Source organism: Aulonocara stuartgranti (genome assembly GCF_965226115.1).
Source record: "Aulonocara stuartgranti genome assembly, chromosome: 17".
NCBI classification, from domain to species: domain Eukaryota; kingdom Metazoa; phylum Chordata; class Actinopteri; order Cichliformes; family Cichlidae; genus Aulonocara; species Aulonocara stuartgranti.
The window spans coordinates 21234350-21242177 of record NC_138953.1 but is presented as its reverse complement, the minus strand read 5'-3'; positions in this window follow the sequence as shown (position 1 = coordinate 21242177).

Here is a 7828-nt window from a genome sequence, read left to right as displayed (position 1 = left end):
TAGGAAAACAAGTGCTGCTGATATAGGTCTGTCTGCCCTCTGTGTTTCTTTTTTATGATTTGTTTTCATAGATATGATTCCTATGAAGCCTCTGAGCTGCCTTACATTTGCAGGCTCAAGCCTGGGTTTAAATATGAGGCCCTGGTGCGTAAAGATAAGCATTTTTTGCATTCCTGTTTCCCCTCAGCTGTCCTGAGTTATGAGAGTCAGTCTGAATTTTCATCTGAGATCCACCTTTATGCACTGGCTCTGTGTGTCTGTTTACACGGCAGAAATCAGACAAAAACACATCTCTAAGAGGTCAGTGGGGGTGATGTGATCCTGGAACAAGAGTGTTAAGCATGTACACAAAGAACCTTTTGAAGTTCTGGTTTGTAGGTGCTTTCAAACTAATCAAGTTGGCTCAGGCAGGAAATTATAGTTCCTTTCATTGCCACCTCTCAGGGGTTCACTTCAGCCTGGAGGCTCTCACTTTTCCTGCAAGGAATGAATCAAAAATCACAGGATGAACTCTTTGTGAACTTTGCTCCTCCCCTTTGTGAGTGTGGACGCTTCATCTCTTTGCTCTTGAATGCTTTGCTTCTTATATTGATTTTTATTGATTTTTATGCTGATTTTTTCCCTTTTTTCCTTTTTTCCCTTTTTCCCGTGTGAGCTTACCTGCGATAACTTCTGGACACTTGTAGATCATTAGGACTAGAGTGTTCTTAACAGAAACAGCAACATTTTATGGTTACCTTGTCCTCAGCGCTCCGTGTGTCTGTGGCCTAGACACAGCTGAAGCCTGATTACAGCGTCTGGGCACCGAGCAGCCTCAATAGCCTGGAAAGGTGCTAACCGCTAGGCTAACTAGCAACAAGATGCCTTCCCTCTCCACAGATGACTACCACAGCCTCCTGCAGAAGATTGCAGTACTGGAGACAAAAATTCATCGCTTAGAAGTAAACGTGGAGGTAAATGGACTGTGTGGAAATGAAACAACCTTGCCTTTGATTCAAAACAATGGCGATGAGCAAGCTAGTACACAGCTAAGGAGCACAGATAACATGACCAAGAAAGTAGACTCTGTGCATTATTATAAATCCTCAAGTGATAATCCCCCCTTAGACTGTCTTGGTGCAAAACCAAGACATAAATCATGTCTCCTGGAAGGGGGAGGACGTATCACAGGCAGGGCACAGCGAGCTGAAATCTCTGAAACCGACTGGCCTTCACTTCCTACGAGACAGAGAAGCTCTTCTACCCCTGTATACGGGAGGTAGGGTTGCCAACCGTCCCTTAAAAAACGGAATCATCCCGTATTTAGAAACAAAAGTACACGTCCCGTATTGAGCTAATAAGGGACGCACTTTGTCCCGTAATACAGTGAGAATCAAAAGTAGTCTATAAATGTTAATGGAATTAACGCTTTGTTTGAAAACATAATTCCCAGCCCCTCTCCTGCTTTGTGACCAATGAGCTGACAGCACACTTATGACAATTCGAGTATGACAATTCAGATTATCTCATTGGTCGAGGAAAGGTCGCTTGCGGAGAAAATACCGGAAGACAACAGATGACCACAACAACAAGCATGGCCAACAGGGAAACAAACGCCGACACTGCGGTGCACGTCTCGGACGACAGTACACCTAAAGCTGGGCAGACACTGCGATTTTTTTCAGTCACGTTATTCAGCTCCTGCTCAAACTGCACGATTGACTCGCAGGGGTTAGAAGTTCGTATGCCACGATGTACTCTCACACTATACGGCCCGATGCTCTGATGCGACCTGAGTGCTCACACTGTGCCTCCATAACATGAAGGTTATAACAGAAAATCTGTCGCTCGCTCTCTCTGTCTTTCACTCACACAGACACACCACTACCATCAACTTTGCTAAATTGCTAATGAAAAACATTGATCAGGCAGCTGTGATTGAGCAGCAGTGTAAATCCAACTATTTTCACGGTTGTTGTGGTCGTGATAATTTTGTGATGCCACATCGAAAAGGCTCGGATGAGCTTTCCAAAGTTGTGCCTCCATCGCTTGTGTCCAGATCACACGCTGCACAGCCGTGCTGCAACGTCTTTTTCACCAACGTTTACGTTTGCGCGTGAGCAGTGTGAGCGCCTGTGGTGACACCCTCACGAGCGATTGATGATCGGGAGCTGGTCGTGAGGTGTTAATCGCTTCTCGTTACCCCACGTATACTACACGATGCATGATGAAGGCCAAAATCGGGCCGATCACCAAATCGGTCGCACGACTCAAAAATCGGCTCAAAATGGGCCAAAAATCGCACAGTGTAAGCCCAGCGTTAGAGCAGCAATGTTTGTTCCCCTCAGAGAAAGAAAAGAAAAAAGGCTGCAAAAGTACAGGGAGGACTGGGAAAAGAAAAACACCTGGCTGGAAAAGTGCACGATAACACCTATAAAACGCACTGCACTGTGTGCCGGCGCACTTTTTCCATAGGCATGCTTCTAGTGGTGGGCACAAGAAGAGCATGAGGGGCGTGAAAGCTCGGGGAACCCTTAACCAATTTTTTGTCCACCAGGCCACGGCAGAAGCAGATATGGTATGTAAACACTGGTTTGTTGTTTAAACCCTCTGGTTAAGGTTAATATGGGCATGTGCGGTGAATATCAGCGCTATGTGGCCAGAAGTGTGATAATATCATTTATTTTGTGTAATAAACAACTGCAAGGATAGATGATTACAACAAATAGATGAATAATACATAAAAGTAATACATAGATGAATAATGATGATGAGTTAAGGTGCGTAATCATGGGAACAAGCGGGTTTACAAACAGGAGCAGCTGATTAGCATTAGAAAAGCTGAAATAATACCTCAACTGAAGCCAATTGTACTAAATGCACTATATGTGCACTGTTACAAGAATATTTTTCGTTCTATTGCTTTCTATTAATTTATATAATTTTAAGTTAAGCAGGACAGAGTTCTTTTAAAGAAAGATTTACTTATATTCTCAAAAGTTAAGCATGACAGGCTTCTGTTTAAGAAAGAGACCTGTTTTACTGTGTTAATGTTGTCATTTTGAGCTAAAAATAAATGGCTAAATGATCATTTGTTTCCCATATGGTCATATCACAAAGAATATGCATCTGCTTAAATCAAATTCAAGTCAAATGGTTAAAAAATAATTTCACACACACAAAAAAAGAGCTACCACACTGGGAAGGGTGAAGACAACTGGGTTGCCCGGCCCTGGCCACGAGGTGTCCCTTATTTATTTTTCAGGGAGTTGGCAACCCTAACGGGAGGAAACAGGACTGGACAACCGTGAATAGGAAGGTTAACAACAAACCTCCAAAACAACTGAATGTGAAACTGCAGAACAGATTTGCTCCACTATCAAAGGACCCTGGATCTATATCGGACAACCATCCATCTAAAAGCAGTGAAATAAGGTCTGAAAATCTGTTGAAAAGTGAAAGGCCACAGGGAAAGCTAAAGGCTAGGCCTGAAACTCTGATTGTGGGTGACTCTGCCGTAAAGGATGTACAAAGGATGTGCGGTAAGAACACTAAAGTCCTCTGCTTTCCTAACGATATGGTCAACAACTTGAAGGAGAGAATTCTTCAAATTGCAGATGAATATCCAACTGTGACAAACATTGTTCTGCATACAGGGTCAAACGATGTGTCCAAACAACAGTCGGAGGTTCTGAAACGGGACTTTACTGGATTATTAAATACTGTAAACTCTCTGAATGCAGCTGTATTCATCAGTGGACCTGTACCGCCGGTCAGAGGAGGAGACGAGAGATTCAGCAGGTTGTTTACACTGAATAAATGGCTTATATCAGCATGTGCTGACCACTCAGTGCATTTTATCGACAAGTTTAATATTTTTTGGGAACGCAGGCATCTGTTCAAAGCAAATGGATTTAATTTTAACAAGTCAGGGGTGAAACTGTTCACCTCCAACTTGTTTTATTCCATACGTCATCCATCTGTGCTTGGTGCCAAGGCTGAGATAAATGAGGAGTTATCTCATAAAGAGGAACAAACAGTACTCCAAGAACAGACAAAGCCCAGCAGAAACCTTGAGGAGGAGCTCCATTTGCCCCCACCCGGGAAGAGCCTCAGAAAGGAGAGACATCCATGGCATCTGAGGAAGAGCCTCAGAAAGGAGAGACATCTAAGGCAAGAAGAGGGGTCCCTATTTGCCTCCAACTCTCTCAACAACACCAACGACCAGGACAAGGGACCACGACCTTCCCCAGTCCCCCAAACCCCTGACAGGCCATCACCCTCATCCCCCTCCCTTTCTCCCTCCTCCCCACACCTGAAATTCACTGAGGAGATGATGGAGCGGGTCAATGCTGGGCTCAGATCTACCCCCCGTCCCAATCACTTTTTGTCCCCCATAAACCCCCCACCAGAGCGGCCAAAGGTTCGCCATCGAGCCCCACCCTCAACAGAGCAATCGAAGTCACATTGCCCAGCCTCGCCCCCCTTAGTTCCTCTTCATGCCCTGTCTCCGCAGTCTGATGTGTGATGTGTGGAGGGTCCGGGCTGTGAGGATTATGGCAGTGATGACTTTTCCCAGGAGAAGCTGGGACCCTGTTTACTAGAAGGTTTTAAAATTTCTGTACTTTTAGGTGACAGGAGACATGTGGCCTGGTCAAAACACAGAGAGCTGCACTCTAAAAGATCTTTAAACATAGTAAACATACCTTGTGTGCCACAGACTGCTCCCAAACACGAGGGGACAAGTAATACCTCTAAAACACTTAAGTTGGCTTTATTAAACATTAGATCTCTAGCTGGGAAAACATTTTTAATTAATGATTTAATCACTGAGCACAGCCTTGATTTTATGTTTTTAACTGAAACTTGGTTGGACCAAAGTAACAGTGGAGCTGTTCTCATCGAGACGACCCCTCCTAACTACAGTTTTATCAGTGAGGTCAGGGCGAGCAGGAGAGGAGGAGGGGTTGCTGTCTTATTTAATGAATCATTTCAATGTAAGCAGCTATCTCCTGAAAGTTTTCAGTCTTTTGAATATGTGGCTTTACAGCTGAAGGCCCCATCCAAAGTTGTGTTTCTTAATGTTTACAGGCCTCCCAAATACTGCACAGACTTTTTTAATGACCTCAGTGAACTGCTGTCTGTGATCTGTGTTGATTTTGACTGTGTAATTATTGCTGGGGATTTTAACATTCATGTGGACAACCCTCAGGACAAAGGGACTAAAGACCTGAGTAACACTCTGGGCAACTTTGGGCTGACTCAGCATGTAACAGAGGCCACACATAATAGAGGACACACTCTTGACCTACTGATCTCCAAAGGCCTGAGCATTTCAAAGGTTACTGTGTCTGATGTGGGCCTGTCTGATCATTACTGTGTTTTCTTTGAAAGTAAAATCTCAGCCCACACAAATATATCAACAACAGTGATCACAAAACGGTGTATAACTGAACACAGTAGTGCAATTTTTAACCAGGTCTTCCCATTAACACCTGACCTGTCCAGAGGGTCAGTCAATGAGCTCGTCAATAGCTTCAATGCTAACATGTTAAATGTAATGGACACTATTGCTCCCATTAAGGTGAAGGTTATCTCTGGAAGGAAAAAGTCTCCATGGAGAAACTCCACACTGGTGAAAAATGAAAAAAGAGAGTGTAGGAAAGCTGAGCGCAGATGGAGAAAAACAAACCTCCAGGTTCATTATGACATTTATAAAGAGAAACTTCACAATTATAATTTACAACTGAGGAATGCAAGGAGGTCCTACTTCTCTGACATCATCACTAAAAACAGCCATAATGCTCGGGTCTTATTTTCTACAGTTGACAGGCTAACAAACCCCCCTGTGTCAGTGGCAGCTGAACTTCATTCGACCATGGCCTGCAATGACTTTGCCAAATTCTTCACTGAAAAAATCCAAAAAATTAGACAAGCAATTGGTACATCAACAGCAGATCCAGGATATGTACTGTGTCCACCAAAAAACTGTTTAAACACCATGAAACAGTTTCAACCTATTAACAGCAAAGACCTGGAGGACATCTTAGGTCAACTGAACTCCTCCTCCTGCTGTTTAGATGTCCTGCCAACAAGTTTTTTCAAAAAGGTCTCAAAGACTTTAGAGTCAGACCTGTTACAGATCGTCAACTTTTCTTTATTATCAGGTGTGTTTCCAGAATCACTAAAAACTGCTGTAATCAAACCTATACTGAAAAAGGACAATCTTGACAAGACACAAATGAACAACTACAGGCCGATCTCAAATCTCCCGTTTTTAAGTAAGATCATTGAAAAAGCAGTTTCTCAACAGCTCAGTTACTTCTTAAAACAGAATAATTGCTACGATGCCTTCCAGTCAGGTTTTAGACAGAACCACAGCACTGAAACCGCTCTGACCAAAGTGTTTAATGACATATGTCTGAATACAGACAGTGGAAAAATGTCAGTCCTAGTTTTACTGGAGCTCAGTGCAGCATTTGATACAGTTGACCACAACATATTACTCAAACGACTGGAGAACTGGACAGGTCTTTCAGGAACTGTACTAAACTGGTTCAAAACATACGTAGAAAACAGGAAATACTTTGTATCAATAGGTAACTTCACATCTGAGCAGACAAGTATCACATGTGGAGTTCCCCAAGGTTCCATCTTGGGACCCCTTCTGTTTAACATCTACATGCTCCCACTGGCACAGATTATAAAGAACAACAAAATAAACTATCACAGCTATGCAGATGACACACAAATATATATCACAATGTCACCAGGAGACCGAGGCCCTGTACAGGCTCTTGGTAAATGCATTGAGGAAATCAATGACTGGTTGTGCCACAATTTTCTCCAGCTAAACAAAAACAAAACTGAGGTAATAGTCTTTGGCGCCAAAGAAAAACGATTACAGGTCACCAGAGAACTTCAATCTATACATCTAAAAACCACAAACCAGGCGAGAAATTTGGGTGTAGTGATGGATGCAGACCTAAACTTAGAAAAACACATTAAGACAATAACAAAGTCAGCTTACTATCACCTCAAGAATATATCAAGGATAAAAGATCTGATGTCTCAACAGGACCTGGAAAAACTAGTCCATGCATTCATCTTTAGTAGGCTTGATTACTGTAACAGCATCTTTACAGGTCTACCTAAAAAATCAGTCAGACAACTACAGCTCATTCAGAACTCTGCTGCTCGAGTCCTCACTAAGACCAAAAAAGTGGACCACATCAGTCCAGCTCTGAGGTCCTTACACTGGCTGCCTGTCCGTCAGAGGATAGACTTTAAAGTTCTGATGCTGGCCTATAAAGCTCTGAATGGTTTAGGACCAAAATACATCAATGACCTCCTGACCCAGTATGAACCATCCAGATCCCTCAGGTCATCTGGATCCGGTCTTTTATCAGTTCCCAGAATCAGAACCAGACACGGAGAAGCTGCATTCAGTTTTTATGCTCCTTATATCTGGAACAAACTCCCAGAAAGCCTCAGATCAGCTGAAACACTCAGTTTATTTAAATCCAGGTTGAAGACTCACCTGTTCTCAGCTGCATTTGAATAAAGCACCAAATCCACACTTTAAGCTTAAATTTCAAAACTTACATTTAACTACTGATTTTATCTACTGTTCTGATTTTATCTGTTTTGATTTTATATACTGTTGTTTGTTTGTTAATTAGTTAGTTAGTTTATTTGCTTGTTTTAATCAATTTTAAATCATGCTTTTTATTTGTTCTTGTTTCTAATGTCTCTGTAAAGCACTTTGAATCACCTTGTTGTTGAATTGTGCTATACAAATAAACTTGCCTTGCCTTGCCTTGCCTTTGATTGAAGCGCTGAAACCTTT